Below are 16,185 nucleotides of genomic sequence, written 5' to 3'. Positions count from 1 at the left end.
TTTGATCTTTGAATTCGGCCAAGTGGTTAATAAAGCCCGATTCAAAGTAAATTTGGACGCATTCAAGTGATCATAACTCAATAATTAAACAACATACACGGTTGATAAAATCGTCAAACAAAAGGGTATTTATTCAGCTTTCAAACGTTTTTTTTTTATAATTGCTTTATTTGTACAGGCTCAATCGAATAAACTTTACAGAGCCGAGTTATCCTTTGCGTTATACATTATTACTGTCTTAAATTTAAAGTTAAAGGAACTGGACCGAGTACTCGCGGTTGTCTCGAGGCTAGTGGAGATTTACAATTTTTTGGATGGGAAAGGGAAGAAGGAGATTTGAAATGTGGTTTACGATACAACTATTTAATTAATCCTAAAGCATGAAATTATTTCTATTCATCTTGAAAACAAACATTGAAAAAAAAAAACCCCAGACGTACAAAACACAAACTAAACACAAGGTTAATCAAACTTACAATCTAAGGTTAATATCCTTAAAGTAAACATATATGAGTTTCATAAACTCCAGATCGCGCCTAGCCAAAATATCCCGAACTGGAACATTAGGTTGTCTACCTCGAGCCCGAAGGGAATCATAAAAATGTGATCTGACTCCACGATACTCCGCACAAGACCAAATGAGGTAACCTTGTCCACATTCACAGAGATTGCTGTCTCCCAACCCCACACGGAACAAGTGAGCGTTCAGACAATAGTGATTGGACATGAGACGAGACATCACGCGTATGAAGTCTCGACCCAAGTCCAACCCTTTGAACCATGCAAAGTTCGACACCTTAGGGATAATTGAGTGTAGCCATCGTCCCAAGCTCCCTTCACTCCATTGATGTTGCCAGCTTACGAGCGACTGCTGACGATAAATAGAGAAAAATTCACTATAGGCGATTTGTCGATCATAAATGTCGCCTTCCATAGCGCCCACCTTCGCAAGTGAATCCGCCTTCTCATTGCCCAAAATTGAGCAATGCGAAGGGACCCACGCGAAGGTGATGATGAAAGAGCGCACGGATAAAGCACTAAGCAGTTCTCGTATTTTCAAGAGAAAATACGAGAAGTGCTTTACCGGCCTAATGGAACGGATAGCCTCGACAGAACTGAGACTATCCGTAAAAATAAAGTAGTGGTGTAGAAGAAGTGAAGCAATAGTTTCCAAAGTGTAGTGAATTGCTGCCAGTTCAGCAACATATACGGAACAAGGAGCATGAAGCATTCGAGAGGCGCTATGAAATTCGTTAAAAATACCAAATCCAGCGGACGCCTCTATTAGTGATCCATCTGTGAAAAACGTTCTTGCAGAATCAACATGGCCAAACTTTGCAGAGTATAATGACGGAGCAATCATAGAACGATGATGCTCTGGAATTCCGTGGATTTCCTGCGTCATAGATAAATCAAAATTCACTGAATTGCCGAAATCGGAGAAGACTACACGATTGGGAATATTTCTTGAAGGGCTGACATCCTGTGTTAAATATTGATAGTACAAAGTCATAAAACATGTTTGAGGATTTAGCTCCAGAAGCTTCTCAAAATTTTCGATCACCAGTGGGTTCATTACTTCGCAACGGGTGAGGAGCCTCAGAGATAACTCTGAAAAACGGACGGATAGTGACAACATGCCCGCCAGCACTTCGAGACTCATAGTATGAGTCGAGTGCATGCATCCTAACGCGATACGAAGACAGCGATACTGGATCCGTTCCAGCTTGATGATGTGCGTTTTAGCTGCCGACTGGAAGCAAAAACTACCGTACTCTAAAACCGATAAAATCGTTGTCCGGTACAACGTCAGAAGATCTTGCGGATGAGCTCCCCACCACGTTCCGGTAATTGATCGAAGGAAATTGATCCTTAGTTGGCATTTTCGTCTCAGATACTCAATGTGGGATCTCCAGGTGCATTTGGAATCGAACCAGACCCCGAGATATTTGAAAGACATGGAATGAGTGATCGGTTTACCTAAAAGTTGAAGCTTCGGTTGTGCTGGGCTATGCTTCCTAGAAAAAACGACCAACTCAGTTTTCTCCGTGGAGAATTCGATACCTAGCTGAATAGCCCAAGTAGACAAATTGTCCAAGGTATCCTGTAAGGGTCCTTGCAGGTCAACCTCTTTTGGCCCTGTGATAGACACTACGCCGTCATCTGCAAGTTGTCTCAACGTGCAATTGTCACTAAGACAATTGTCAATTTCTCTAACGTAGAAATTGTACAAAAGGGGGCTTAAACATGAGCCTTGGGGGAGACCCATGTAGCTAAATCGAAAAGCTGTAGAGTTTCCATGAGAAAAGCTCATATGTTTTTCTGACAGCAAATTGTACAAAAAATTATTCATTAATGGAGACAATCCACAAGCGTGGAGTTTCTCTGAAAGAACTTCAACGGATACTGAATCAAAAGCCCCCTTGATATCCAAGAACACAGAAGCCATTTGCTCTTTCTTAGCAAAAGCCAACTGAATTTCCGAGGAAAGCAACGCGAGACAGTCGTTCGTTCCCTTACCCCTACGGAAACCAAATTGAGTATCTGAAAGAAGGTGGTTCGTCTCAACCCATTTGTCGAGGCGAAAAAGGATCATTTTCTCCATTAATTTCCGAATACACGACAGCATCGCGATGGGCCGATACGAGTTGTGATCCGACGCGGGTTTATCAGGCTTTTTAATGGCTATCACCCTCACTCGTCTCCAATCATCGGGAACAATATTGAGCTCCAAGAACTGATTGTAAAAGTTCAACATGCGCCTCTTAGCGACGTCTGGAAGGTTTTTCAGCAAGTTGAACTTGATTCTATCAGATCCCGGGGCAGAATTGCCACACGAAAGGAGAGCGAGTGAAAGTTCGACCATTGAAAAAGGCTGACTGATTTCGTCTACCCAATTCGCGGTTTCGCGAGGAATCAACTGCGACGGCACGGAATCCGGACACACTTTTCGCGCGAATTTAAGAATCCATTGATCCGAGCATTCCTCGCTTTCGTTGTTAGTAGACCGGTTACGCATTCTTCGCGCCGTACTCCAAAGCGTATTCATAGACGTTTCGCGCGACAATCCGTCTACAAACTGCCGCCAGTAACCCCGTTTTTTGGCCTTGATGAGGCTCTTGAGTTCGCGTTCAAGAGATGTGTATGCATTGAAATGCTCGCGTGTTCCGCGTTTCCGAAAAAGTTTAAACGCGTCGGACTTTTTACGGTAAACCTCCGTGCATTGTTGATCCCACCAGAGCGATGGTGTTTTCTTACGAATAGACGATCGCGGCACCGGTCGTGTTTGAGCTTGAAGTGCGCTGTCGACGATGAGATTAGAGAGGAAATTATATTCCTCCAACGGCGGAAGCTCTTCCACTGACGATACTGTATCGTCTATCGCGGATTGGAACTTAGTCCAATCGATGTTACGGGTTAGATCATACGCGACGTTAACGGATTCTGACGAGTTGAACCCACTGGCAATCGAAATTTTGATCGGCAAATGATCACTACCGTGCGGATCCTGGATTACATGCCAAGTGCAATCCAACGATAGTGAATTGGAGCAAAAGGTGAGGTCTAATCTGCTACCATTCGAGGATGGACCAGCCAAACGTGTTAAGGATTGTCATGTTGAAGTTGTCGCAGAGATCATAAATCAAAGTAGAACGGTTATCATCGTACAGCTCCCCCCAGCCTGTACCGTGGGAGTTAAAATCTCCCATGATCAACCATGGAGCGGGAAGTACCGCACATATGTCGAAAAGTTGTTTGCGATTTACAGATACTCTAGGAGCAATATATACAGAAGCAATACAAAGGCTCTTACCTTTAATGGTAGCCTGACATGCGACAACTTCAATACCGGGGAATTCGGGAAGATTCACTCTATAGAAGGAATGGCACTTTTTGATCCCCAAAAGTACCCCTCCTCCACGTGAATCCTCACGATCCAATCGAATAATGTTAAAATCATAAAAAGGGAGATCAATTTCTGAAGAGAGCCATGTTTCACAGAGGGCAAATGCATCGCAATTATTGTTATGGACTAAATACTTGAACGAATCTAATTTCGGAATAAGACTTCGACAATTCCACTGTAGAACAGTGATCAAATCCCCGACCTCGTTTGGAAAATTATCCATCGAAGGAGATGATAGCTGCAAGAAGGGGCCATTTTGAAGTCAATTGCTTCAAGAAGGATTTCACAGTGGGAAGCAATGTGAGGACAATGCTTTTCAGAGGATCAGAAATGTTGAGGTATTTGAGAATACCGTCCACAATGTCATCAAATGAGAACAACCCAGATGAAGAAGGGGTTTCTGTTCTTAAAATTGGGGCATCAGGGGTTTTGGATGTCCCCGGAAGTGGTGGAAAATCCTGGGTATAGTCAGTTCTGCGGAATCCAGGAGGAGTAGAAGTCTCATTTTTTCCACCACTCCTTGATTTGGGCAAGCTGATTTGGGGTTCTTTATTTGCAACAATCCGCGAACGGATGCGCTTTCGTTTCCGTGCAGAACCTTCCGGAAAACTGAAAGAAGTTCCCTCCTCAGCCAAGTCAGAGTCAGTCTCGTCATCTGACAAAAGAGAAAAGGGATTTTTGTCAGTGGTCGATGGCGTGGCTGTCTTAAGCATTTCTGCAAAAGACCGCCTGGAACGTTCCTTAAGGGAGCGTTTCATTTTGTCCCCGAGCTGTTTGTACGCCGGGCACGACGAGAGAGCATGAGGAGGAGTTCCATTGCAGTACACGCATTTTGGTGCAGTAGCTGCGCAGGCGCCATCCTCATGCTTCTCCCCGCATGTGGAGCAGCGTGCCTTGTTGCCGCAGTGGGAGGCCGTATGTCCAAACCGCTTGCAATTCTGGCAGTTCATGACCCGAGGTACAAACAACCGCACAGGAAGACGAAGTTTTCCCAGCTCGATGTATTGAGGAAGGGCAGATCCAGAAAAGGTCACCCGAAACGAGTCTGTGGTCATTCTATGAACGGCCAGTATCTTTATCGGAGGAAGCAAGGGGTTCTTGAATCGGCCAACCGCTTGCTTCTCCAGTATCTCGGGGTTCAGACTCGCCTCAGTGACCACACCTTCGATTTCCACATCAGAGGCTGGAATGTACACCCTATATTCCAGTGTGAAAAATTGGGAAACAGCAATTTCATTGGCCTGTTTCAGGTTAGCGACGGTCACACGAAGTTTGTTGTGCCTAACCTTCGTTATTTCGGTCACGGCAGAGAATCGCTTTGTCAGATCATCAGATATCTGAACAACATTCAAGGGTTTGTTTTTGGGCTGAAAATAGACAACCCATAGGCCAGTCGAGTCATTCGGGTAGGCCCGCAATCTGGAGCCTGCCCATTGACAGACTGAGACGACGAACCAGGGATGACATCATCATTTTTCTGAGATGAATGGTCATCCATGTCGTCTTCTGACAAAACATCCATTTTGTTCAACTAGTGGGAGCGCAAAATGCTCTCCCACTGAACGCACAGACACAATACACAGAAAACACTACAAACACAGAAATACAAAATGAAAATTTAACTAATGGGGGAGGAAAAGAAACAAAAAAAAAACAAAAACTTATCTGATAATTCTATACTACTACCACAGACAAACAGACGTAACTCTTTGAAAAACTTGTTCTTGAAAACATAGTATCTCAAAACATATAACCTCAGTAACGACATCTCTCTGGTTTCTCGCGGAAAACAAGCTTGCTCGTTAACTCGTAAACAATATTGCATAAAAGTTCTATAGAATATATAGAAACGTCAAAGTGATCCGATGCCAGCGCTGCGGCGAGTAGTTCGCGGAACTGATAATATTTAAATCAACCGTTAAATGCATGAACGAAGATACACAATGAAGAGTTACGTCTGTTTGTCTGTGCTACTACCACCGAGCGTTATATGTGTAGGCGTTTACACAGATGGCTGGAAGAGACGCGCTGCGTGGATGACCTTCGTTGTGGTGCACTTGATCGAGGCTCGGTACTCAGCGCACACAGGCGCACGACGATTGATGAACGATGTAGATGTAGAAACGGGTGCTCACACTCGATGATGATGATACGTGCGCGGGTATGCGTAAGCGCGTATGCGTGACCACGCGACGATGATGCCCAAATTGGTTTGCGAATTACCAATAGCACGGATTAATCGTTCCGAAAATGACACTTTCTACTAAAAAAAAACTCACTTTTCGATCAATTTACCGGGAACTATGCCAGGAGTCACTTAGTGAGAAAAAAACTGATAATTTATATCAAGCGAATACCGAAAAAACTTCCTAAACAACGGAGCGCGAAACAAGTCGACCGTACTTCTTGCTAGGACGCAGTGGGATGAGTGTTATAGTGAGATCTAAAGAGCCTGAATTTATAAAGAGACGACATCTTATCCATTTGACAGGTCTTCTGCTCGATTGGAATGACTTTTCGTATGACTTTGACAGATAGTCGATTGTTCCAATTTTGACATGTCGACATGTCGTCTCTTTATAAATTCAGGCTCTTTAGTGAGATCTATTGCAATTCATGTGTCATACACGTTAAATACACTAGTAGGAAACAGTAGCGCATAATTATATTGGTATCTCTTTGATTTCGATAAGTTAACACATGAAATCAATGTGTGGTAGTATTGATTTCATAAGCAACAAAAACATATTATTTGTGTGTGTAAATCTCATGACATCCGTGTGAAAAGCACATGATTCTTTGGTGACAATTAATGAACGGTCTTCATATTCCAAAACACATGAATGGAACGTGTCATTTTTTTTTTGAGTGTAGACGAGTGCACGGATGGATTTGAGTTCACTTGCTCGACAAAAAGTGACACAACAGCGGGTCCCTGTTTACTAAAAATGAACACATGAATAATACTCGCGTAGCATTTGAAACGGGCCTATCAACTGTTGTACACGAAACTTGTTAAGCCCTTTTCGCGCGAACCGAATACGCCCACGCAAACTAACAACACCATCGGGTAGGAGAAATTCTCCCCTTCCCGATAGTGCTCTTGGTTTACGTAAGCATACTTCGGTTCTCGTGAAAAGGACCTTGCAAGTTGTTTAGAAAAATTGATAATCCATTTTCAAATGTTATGCGAGCATTATTCATGTGTTCATTTTTAGTAAACAGGGCCCCGCTGTTGTGTCACCTTTTGTCGAGTGAGTTAACTCAAATCCATCCGTGCACTCGTCTATTGAACAATGTGATTGCAGACATTGATTAGAAATTTATCGAATCGACCACTAGGGTCAATGATGCTGCGGATTCTGCGTTGCACACTGAAAACGAAACTAACTCAGAGAGTGAATAACTTTTACTAAGTTGTGAGTCACTTTTAAGGGCTGAACACAATGACAGCGGCATAGCGACAAACGCGCAATGTTCTAAAATTGCGCTAAACGCTGTACCGCTGCCGCTTTACCGCATTGCTACCCACAATGCATGCGCGCAAAATCTATTTATTTTTCCTCTTCTGCTGCATGCTGTACGTAAACAAACCACGAAAATGGGATAATTTTGATTGCAGTTTTGAGTTTGGGCGACTGACTTAATGGGCGGACTAATTTCGGATTGAGAAAAGCACGTAAACGTGAAGAAATATGTGAGGGATTATCTGATTGAATAGTTGATCAGTAGAAGGTCTTCTGAATAATTGATCAATCTTGTAAAAATATCCAAGGGCTTTGGAATTCTCCAAAGTTCAGTGATTGTCTCTGAGTTTGCATTAACTTCAAAAAATTTAGGAGCACTTTGAAGAAGTACCATTAACCGTGGGGAAATATCGAGAGCTCTTCGTAGAAGAATTATGAATATTAGGAAAACTTCGAGAGCTTAAGGAAAGCTCCATGAATTTTAGGGAAGTCCAGAGAACTCTAATTTATTTAAAAGTTTAAAGAACTTTGGGGAATAAAGATATCTTAAGAGGAATTCCAAATATCGGGAAAGTTCAAAGATCCTCAAAAGATTATTCAGACAACTTCGTACATTTCAGGAAAATGTTGAAAACTCCATGGAAGATCTAGAGTAGTTTAAGGAGAACTTCAGAGTAGTTCTGAGGAGACCTTCAGAGTAGTTTTGAGGAGAAGGTGAAAGTAATTCTGAAGAGAGCTTCAGAGTAGTTCTGAGGAGACCTTCAGAGTAGTTCTGAAGAGAATTTCTGAGAACTCCAGAGAAGTTCCATTGGCCTCAGGAAAATTTCGGGAAATTTATGTAACTCCCCGGGAGCACCCGGAACATGTCTGACCAGCGTGGTCCTCAGTACTTAATATGGTCACCAATGTTCTTATTTTTGAATTCTCATGTAGTTTGATGTGTCACATGAGAATGTAGGTCCAAGTTTTACTTCTCCGGGGGTATCCAGAACGTGTCTGGATCTGGACAAAAATGGTCATATTTTTTTAATTCTCATGTAATTTGCATCATTGCCAAAATGTTGAAAAAAAGCGTTTTAGTACAATGCCGCTTTTGCCGCAACGCGCTCATTGTGGGTTGTCAAACGGAGTTCAGTGTATTGGAAAATATGCGCATGCCGCTATGCCGCTATCATTGTGTTCAGCCCTTTACTCCTTCGTATGACAAATTTTCTTAAAGCGTAGGTTATTCAACGCACGAGTAATCTACGATTTAAAAAAATTCTCCATACGAATCACTAAAAGAGACTGAGTAATTCCATGTTTAATCTTGACAGCACGGCCAGAAAGTAGGTTTCCGTATTCAGTGAAGTTATTCGGATGGACAATACCTATCGCGTTTGGTAAGCGTGATTATCTCTCATCCCAGCAGGCCTGGGTTCAATCCCAGTCGGCGCCACCGGGATGTTCTGAGGCATAGCATCTCTGATCACGCCTTCCTTCGGATGGGAAGTAAAGCCGTTGGTCCCCGGTTCATGAGTTGATGGGTCGATAGGTAGGTAGGGTCCAGGTTAGCGTCGGTAGCATTGATGCTCAGCACGGAAAACAAACCAAAGGAAAAAAAAATACCTATCGCATGATTGACCTCTTAGTTCAACATTCACTCACCATGCAGCGCTAGTAACATTTGAGTCAAAAGGCTTGCTTAAGCAGTCTGCTGATCATTGAAAAAGAATCTTTTTCAGAGAGTGAGTCACTTTTACGTAGGTTACTCATGCGCTAAGTGACCAACGCTTTTAGAAATGAACAAAAGTTACTCACTTAGTTTAGTTTTCTGTGTTTCGACTAGATAGGAGATTGCTATCTCTAGTAATGTTATTCAGATGGATTAGACCTATTGTATACTGAACACAGGGTGACAAGTGAACCGGGAAATCTGGAAAAAGCCGGAGAAGTCCGTGAATTCCGACGATGAACCGGGAAGAACATACTTCGTCAACTCTTTGAAAAATAATAATCTTCTCAGTCACTTTGAAGAACTTATTCGATAATTTTGATGAAAATTCCAAAGGAATTCAGAGGAAATTTTAGAATGAATTCTAGAGATAATAAGGTATGTAAGATACACATTCCAATGGAGTTTTTGGAAGTATTTTTATAGAGCTTTGACTACAACGCCAAGTCAATTGTTTATGTTCAAAGTAGAATTATTAGGAGGTTCTGTGTGAAATTACATGACGATTGTAAAAAGGATTACAGGTTAATTTCTAATTAATATTCTAAGTAAATTCCGAGGAGAATTTAAAAAGAGCTTTTATGAGAACTTCAAAGAAATTCCGTGAGAATTTAATTCTGAGGGAATTAGAAAGATAATTTCAAGTGAATGCTTATGAATGTTCCAAGGGACATCCATGAAAAATATCAAGGGTTTCGAATTTTCAATTAAATTTCTAAAGCATTTATTTTGTCATTTATATATTATTGAAAAGAACAGCAAAATAATCTCGTAGTTCTACGTCAACAATGCGGTCGTGCTTTGAAAACAACCCTCAACTTTTTTTTAAATATTTTAGACACCTCTTTCCTTCAAATTTAAAAATAAAATCGATAGTGGGCAACCGCCAACCCCCTCCCTCCTCTCTCCCCAGCTTGTCAACGTAGTTTTTGACGTAGGACTACGTCTGTGATTTTTAATTGGGGTACACTTTTTGAAAACCGAAAATGGAACATGTAACAAAATTATGAAAGATTTTGGACGTTAATAACTCAACTGCCCCTGGACCAATTTCAATAATTTTATCACCAATCGATCAGAAATATTTCTACGCAACTGTGAAATTTAAGATTTATCAGTTTTCAAAATGTCACTATTGAAAATTTCACGAATGTGCAACTGTTGCTATGATAATTAAAATTATTACCGATTGCCTGCGAAAAGCGATTTCCCTAACACAGATTTCAAAGTTGAATTCCATCCGGTCTCACCAAACGGTGTTTATTCAATCACCGCGTGGTGAGTGGTGGTGTTCTCCAGTATACAACGAAAGGCTGCCGGCAAGCAGCGAGCTGCAGCCAACATGAGCATCCATAGAAGGAGGGATAAGCCGCACCGCTATTGATCGGAATCAGTAGCTCTTCGTGAGTCGCTGTGGGCCATCTATGTCAAGTGCGTCATACTTAAGAGTATAAACAGAGGGAACCTCGCTCAAATTCCTATTCCGACACAAAACACAAGCTCCTGCTGCAGCTAACAAATAATATTTATTATTTAAGACCACGTAGTCCTACGTCACCATTGCGTACAACCCCATAAGGCTGCCCCTTGTAGTTTTTTTTTTACGATAACCCCTTACATTCTAGTATGTGATTATGTTGGTCTTATTTATTGATCGCCAAAAATTGCGTGATATTTCCCGTAAATTGTCATAGAGTGGCTGTCCATAAACCACGTGGGTAATTTATAGAAGAAGAATAGTAGATAGTGAGAGATTGTCTAAGATCCATAACTTTGAAAATAAATGTATGAACGACTGACTGTCTACGCAGAGGGAGAGTAAGTTCAAAATCCCATAAAAATTGTCTACCTAGTTTATGAACAACCCCTGAATCATCATGCAAATTTACAACACATCTAGCGTGCGTTATAAATAGCAAAAAATCACACACACACACATTTTTCAACCGGTGCACCATGCTCCAACAAAGCTGATCCGAACGAAAGTTGTAACTAACCTTTAGATGCCAAGCAAAAGATCCATTTTCCACCCGGAGAACGATACAAAACAGAGCACAAAGCAGTACAATTGCCTTCAGGTCAAATAAATTAGACTAATGTTCCCAACATTGTCGAAATAAATGAAACTCATCCAACGTGCATAGACAACGGCAAAAGAGCAACAGCAACAGCAACAACAGTACGTTAACGTATAACATATACTTTTCCATAGAAACGCCAAAGGTTAGTTGTTGTACCAAAACTCCGCCAACCTTTGATTTAGTTTGAATCGTGCGCACTCCAGTAAATTTGGGATCTGACTTGTTTTCCATCGGCCTAGGTAGTCCCTAGTTCCATTCCTATAGAGACGCTATTGACCTGCGATGGGAGGGCGGGCATACTCCTACACAAAGTCTCCAACATCCAACAGGGGGGGAACGTGGAAACAGGGAATAAACAAACATTTCCCAAATTGCAGGTTAGGGTGGCAGCCAGGCAGGCAGGCAAGCTAGGTGGGCGGAAAATTGAGTCATTTGATTTTACAACCGGCGCCATTCGACTGTGATGAGCATTACAATGGATCCTCTCGGTTTTTCTCGATGCTGACTGGGTTTTATTTGGGTTTCGTGATGCTCAACTTTTTTGTAATTTTTTTCCTCCTTCGATTCGATTGGGTTCATACGGTGGAAGAGATCGATTGAGCTCAGCTCACGTGCAAGCATTTTCCTTTTACGGTTGGTAAACGTTTCATTCATCCTGCCACCCATCCTCCCACCAATAATTGTGATTTATTTTCCTTCCTGCCAAAATTAATACATCAAAAACACGGTTGAACATCAAACGGGGGAGCTTGATCCTTGACCTCCGTCCGTATCTTGTTCACGCATGAGGGAACTTTTGGCAAACGGAATTTACGGGCAAATGTTTCCAAAAAACCATATGCTCCTCCTCATTCGTGTTTGACAGAGGGAAACCAGCTCAACGCAAAAAAAAATCCAACCTTTTTTCTTTGATGATGGGGCATAAATTTCCTGCCTTGTTAAATTACAATATGGGTATATCACACTGGCAAATAAATAAACGCTTTGGTTCACCTCCACCTTCGTACGGTACCGAGGAGCTGTAGACAGTGCAAGTGAAGGAACTCGGTTGTTGTCGGAGTTGAAGCGCTCCTTTGTACCTTGAGGGTAGAGAGGTACACCACCGCCACCCACAATTGAAACCAAGAGGCGAAAGGGGGTAAATCTCGGTCAGGATATTTGCCGAGCAAACCGAGGACTGCACTGCTGATGTTGTGATGTACCTTTCTCTACAGGGAAAAAAAAGGGTGCCTCATGTCCTGTCTTGTCCCATCCAAGCGTCTCACATGCAACTGAAAAGGTAAATTGACGTAAAAAGCAGCCGGTAAATAGCAACTGGGAAAAATCAGTTTCAGCTCTGCTCAGCTTGATGATTCTTGCTTTCGTTTTATTTTTTGCTGACATAGACGGCGAGCGGATGCTCTATTGTCCGTTTGTTGGTAGGATGAAGATAACCAAAAGTAATCAACAACAATAGCGCATGAATGGATTGATGGATGCAGTTTGCAGAGTTAAAATTTACCAAGTTTTACAGACTGATTAAATGTTTGCAATGTGAAACCTGCAGTAAAGTATGGCGAAAATAAGGAGAACTGGAAAATATAGACGACCCAAATAGGGAAATTTACACCCAACCGGGGCATGTAAGATTTGCTTACAATTATGTGGGATTCATCATCGCAGGATGTTAGTGGAGACCGCATTAACGGAGGATGAGATATACCGAGCTGCGGTCCAATGCAGGAAAATTGGATACCAAAAAATGTGGAGTGTATCAGTGAGAGAAATTAATGATGACGAAAAAAAAAGGTTGCCGACTGGACTCGAACAACGAACGTTGCGATTACCCTAAACCTCTTTCGGAAGTCGATAAACATTCGTAATACCGGGTAGTGCAGGATATTCTTTGTGAATGATGATGAGTTGATGTTTCTCCATATTAAATCTCCACCAACCCTAAATTTATAATTTTTTTTAAGTTCTGTCAAACCAGTAATTTGACTGATCTAACTATGATTTTTGTACAGGTTGTTTATTTTTGGGTCGAATTTATGATGTCGATATGAAAATTTATCACGTGTCGAAAGTAGCCCTTCTGACATTCTTGGTCGTTCATATAGGGTAGGATGCCGCAAAATGCACCGTTTAAGCAAAATCGACAATGGCTGGCGTATGGAAGCTAAAATCAAGGAAAAATTAATGGTGTAAGCTCTTAAATTTTCAAGGAAAAATATAGAAACATATTGCGCCCTCTAACTACAAACCATGAAAACCATATAAAACAAATACATTCAATCTTTTCGATACAAAATTCAAATTTTTAAATTCATTATATTTTTCCTAAAAATATTGTTAATTACCTTTCATTTGATATTTTGATTTTTGAAATTGGCCAAGTGGTTCAAAAGTTATAAATTGTTGAAAAAAATCATTTAAAAAAATATATTTTGGACCTCTCTAATTTCCATAATGGTCACCCAGCCCTATGGGGTTGCACGCAATGGTGCCGTAGTACTACATGGCCTTATATAATAAATCTTATTTGTTAACTGCAACAGGAGCTTGTGTTTTGTGTAGGAATAGGAATTTGATTGGGGTTCACTCTGTTTATACTCTTTAGTATGACGCGCTTGATATAGATGCCCCAAAGCGCATCACGAAGAGCTACTGATTCCGATCAATAGCGGTGCTGCTTCTTCCTCCTTCTATGGATGCTCATGTGGGCTGCAGCTCGCTGCTTGCTGTACTGGAGAACAATGTTGAACGATGTTCAACGCCACGCGCCAGAAGCACTGCTCCTGCTGATTGGAACTGAATCCGATCAGCGGTTGTGGCAACGTTATTAGCTAGCTGCTTGCGGGGAGCCTTCGTTGTGTACTGGAGAACACCACCACTCATTACGCGGTGATTGAATAAACACCGTTTGGTGAGACCGCATAGAATTCAACTTTGAAATCTGTGTTAGGGAAATCGCTTTTCGCAGGCAATCGGTGGTAATTTTAATTATCATAGCAACAGTTGCACATTCGTGCAATTTTCAATAGTGACATTTTGAAAAATGACAAAGTCTTGAATTTAAAAGATGCGTAGAAATATATCTGATCGATTGGTGATAAATTTTCTGAAATTGGTCCAGGGGCACCTGAGTTATTGACGTTCAAAATCTTTCATAATTTTGTTACATGTTCCATTTTCGGTTTTCACAAAGTGTACCCCATAAAGAAATCACAGGCGTAGTCCTACGTCAAAAATACGGGTCTAATATTTTACGATAAGGGACAAATCTACAAACTTTTACGAAATGCTGAGAACCACTTTATCGTTTTGCTATGGAATGGCTGTACATGCAGGAGCCCCTCGAAGAGCAACGCGGTAGGTAGTGCCGTCAACCCACCGCTTTTCTCGGATGTTCTTCAACCAATTGAGATGAGGTTTGTTACTCTCTTTTTCACTTCCCTTAGACCAAACGTGGAAGGAACGCTCCCAGGGTCGTTTTATGCTTTCCCTGATGTCTGACACTGTAATCGCAGCATAAAGAAGAAACATCAAGATCTGAATGAACATTAAAGGGTTCATCGGCCAGGGTTGAACCTTCTAATTTTACACCGCCCTTACCTTTTTAAACCACGGCAAGAGTTCCGAAAGCGAGGGGTGGGAAACTTCTACTTTGTATGAAGTTTTCAACGTAGTAGAACGAATTCAAATAAAAGATGTGAAACCCAAGGAAGACTATCTTCTTCTACTAATTTGTGTTTTGAAAATCGAACTTCGTACATTGGGTATTATTTATTTCCCCATTTAACTTCAATACAAACTACTTCGTGATCACGTTTTTAACTTGTTTGTATATCGTGTATAACTACCAATTTTAACAATTTTCGTGTTTTGTCTTAAGGCTTGTACTCGAAAAAAAATGCACCATTTTTATCCGTGTGTAACTTTTTTATCCGTGGGTAAAAATTGATGAAAATCTGGGTATAACTAGTTTGGAGTGAATTGTTTACATGTGCAAAATTTCATAACAATCGGTTCAGTGGTTATTGAGATGTCATCGAAACAAGAAGAAAATCGCCGGAGAATTTTGCGCGCCGTCATGGAAAATCCGACTGCGACCATGAGATGGATCGGAAGACAACTGGGAATCACCCATACAACTGTGTCTCGGGTGGTAAAATCGTTTAAGGAGTCCCATACTGACCCTGTGAAGGCCCGGAAGGTGTTGGATTATTTCAAGCGTAATCCGAACCTTTCGATTCGCGACGCGGCTCTAAAGGCAAAGTGTTCCGCCTGGTTCGTTCAGCAAACCATGAAACGAGCTGGGCTTCGTGTATTCAAGGTCCGGAAGGCACCGAACCGGCGTGATCAACAAAACTAGGCGGCCAAATCCCGCGCAAGGAAGCTGTATCGAGAGTGGTTAACGAAACCGATGTGTGTGGTTATGGATGACGAAACCTACATCAAGGCAGACGCAAAGTAGATACCGGGGCTGGAGTTCAACGTTGCCAAATCACGGTCTGATGTTCCGGAAGACATAAGGAAGAAGAAAGTGGACAAATTCGCTAAAAAATACTTGCTCTGGCAGGCCATATGCCAATGCGGTAAACTGAGTAAACCGTACATCACAATGGGTACCATCAACAGCGAGTGCCTCCAGAACCGTCTGTTGCCCTTCCGGTCCCACGGAGGCGAGACATTATTTTGGCCGGACCTGGCATCATGCCATAACGCGCGATCGACGTTGGATTGGTACAGAGACAATAACGTTGTTTTTGTACCAAAAACCGCCAACCCCCCAAATTCACCGGTGGAAAGATTTTGGGCCATAATGAAGGCCAAAGTTCGAAAATCGTCCAAGGTGTTTAAGAACGAGCTGGAGTTGAAGAAAGAATGGATGAAAGTGACCAAAAAGGTCGGCTCCACCATTGCACAAAATGTAATGAGGGGTCTTAAGGGAAAGGTGTGGGCTTTCAGCTATGGAATGGAAATTGAATAAAGTAATTATGCCGAAACATAATCCATATGCATTAGTTCATTCCC

This window comes from Ochlerotatus camptorhynchus, unplaced genomic scaffold (genome assembly GCF_037179485.1).
Source record: "Ochlerotatus camptorhynchus isolate MF236.1 unplaced genomic scaffold, CSIRO-AGI_Acam_v1.1 ptg000142l, whole genome shotgun sequence".
NCBI lineage: Eukaryota > Metazoa > Arthropoda > Insecta > Diptera > Culicidae > Ochlerotatus > Ochlerotatus camptorhynchus.
Note: the sequence above shows the minus strand (reverse complement) of the source record.